Raw genomic sequence first — 2,368 nt, 5'->3', positions numbered from 1 at the left:
GGGATCGCATGCACACAAACTAACTAACTAACTAACACACAACACAACCCGAGGGGGGAAAATGGGAGCGGCGGCGCAAGCAGGCTCTACCCCGGGCAGCAAGCACCGAGTCTCATCCGTGCTCCAAGGCGCGCACTCCCTCGTCCTTCAGCGGCGCGGCTGCAACGCGCCTCTACGCCTAAACCCTCCGGCTGCGGAACAGGCCAGCAGGAGCTCACTTCCGGGGAGTTCCCCCTTCTCTCCTCGGCCTCCCTTTTCCGTTGAGCGTGCAGCCCCCGCCGAGGCGCGTGTTTGCGCAGAGACAACAACAACAACAACAACAATGATCTTTCCCAACATCAGAGGCTTCTCTTCTCATGAGGTGGCCAAAGTCTTGGAGCCTCAACTTCAGGATCTGTCCTTCTAGTGAGCACTCAGGGCCGATTTCTTTAAGAATGGATCTGTTTGATCTTCTTGCAGTCCGTGGGACTCTCAAGAGTCTCCTCCAGCACCATAATTCAAAAGCATCCATTCTTTGGCGATCAGCCTTCTTTATGGTCCAGCTCTCACTTCCGTACATTACTACTGGGAAGACCATAGCTTTAACTATACGTACCTTTGTCGGCAAGGTGATGTCTTTGCTTTTTAAGATGCTGTCTAGGCTTGTCGTTGCTTCGCCCAAGAAGCAGGCGTCTTTTAATTTTGTGACTGCTGTCACCATCTGCAGTGATCACGGAACCCAAGAAAATAAAATCTCTCACTGCCTCCATTTCTTCCCCTTCTATTTGCCAGGAGGTGATGGGACCAGTGGCCATGATCTTAGACTTTTTGATGTTGAGCTTCAGACCATATTTTGCACTCTCCTCTTTCAGCCTCATTAAAAGGTTCTTTAATTCCTCCTCACTTTCTGCTATCAAGGTTGTGTCATCAGCATATCTGAGGTTGTTGATATTTCTTCCGGCAATCTTAATTCCAGTTTGGGATTCATGCAGTCCAGCCTTTCGCATGATGAATTCTGCATATAAGTTAAATAAGCAGGAAGACAAGAACTAGAATAGGCATAGGCAAACTCAGCCCTTCAGATGTTTTGGGACTACAACTCCCATCATCCCTAGCTAACAGGACCAGTGGTCAGGGATGATGGGAATTGTAGTCTCAAAACATCTGGAGGGCCGAGTTTGCTCTGAACAACTTGGAACTGGGTTACCGGATGACCACCTAGCCCTGCACAGGCTTGTACGATCAGTTAGGCCATGCGCGTTGATCCAGAAAGACAAACAGACAGACGGACAGAGACTCGATAGATAATGCCTTTGCAACTGGTCAGCAAAAAAAAGAGAAATGTTTACCACGGGACTTCCTGTTGATTCTGTTGCAACAGAGTTATTTATTTATTCCATTAATACACCACTTCCACCCCCCACCCCAGATATCTGAAGACAACCCTTTATGGGGAAGCTTTTTTTTAAAAAAAAATGTTTTATTATGTTTGTATATATATGCCTGTTTGACAAAGCCCTAAGCTACTGAAGGTAATGGGGCCCTTTATATGTCCAGCTGTCCTTTGTCAACAACAAATTGCCGCTGTTTTTTGTGTTGCTGTATGGTAATTGATGGACCTAATAAGTATCTCAAGCCATTTGCTCATAACAAACAGGAGCCTACACAACACAAAACACTCTTGCTTTATGTAGGTTTTATTTTGTTTTGTTTTTTATATTTTATTTTAGAAATGTACATCCAGGGGAGGCACCCAACTTTTGGAGCAATATTTTATCCACCCTGCTCTGTGAAGTCACCCTGTTAGCACCACTTGAGCTTCCCATTCCTGGTTCCTAGGAAATTGTGCGGAGTGAGCTGCAGGTAGTGGTTAAGAGCGGTAGACTCGTTATCTGGGGAACCGGGTTCGCGTCTCCGCTCCTCCACATGCAGCTGCTGGGTGACCTTGGGCTAGTCACACTTCTCTCTGAAGTCTCTCAGCCTCACTCACCTCACAGAGTGTTTGTTGTGGGGGAGGAAGGGAAAGGAGAATGTTAGCCGCTTTGAGACTCCTTTGGGTAGTGAAAAGCGGGATATCAAATCCAAACTCTTCTTCTTCTTCTTCTTCTTCTGTGCTAAAAAGTAGGTGTCTTTCCACCCATAGGATCCTGGGAATTGTAGTTTGTTAGGGGTTCTGGGATTCGTAGGTCTGTGAGACCCTCTGGCCTGACCCATTGTGGCCTCATCCCAGCACACTTTGACCCCGCTGATTTTATTTTTCTTAATTCAGCTGCCTGGCCCCTGTTTGCCAGTTGATGTCACAAAGTGCTGATTTTTAGGAAAGCCTTATAAATGCCCTGCAAGGGGGGATGCCTGTCAGATGAGAGACAGAGAGAGAGGAGAGAGACAG

The sequence above is a fragment of the Lacerta agilis genome, chromosome 10, assembly GCF_009819535.1.
Source record: "Lacerta agilis isolate rLacAgi1 chromosome 10, rLacAgi1.pri, whole genome shotgun sequence".
In the NCBI taxonomy this organism is placed as follows: domain Eukaryota; kingdom Metazoa; phylum Chordata; class Lepidosauria; order Squamata; family Lacertidae; genus Lacerta; species Lacerta agilis.
The sequence above is the reverse complement of the archived record's forward strand: the minus strand, read 5'-3'. Positions refer to the sequence as shown.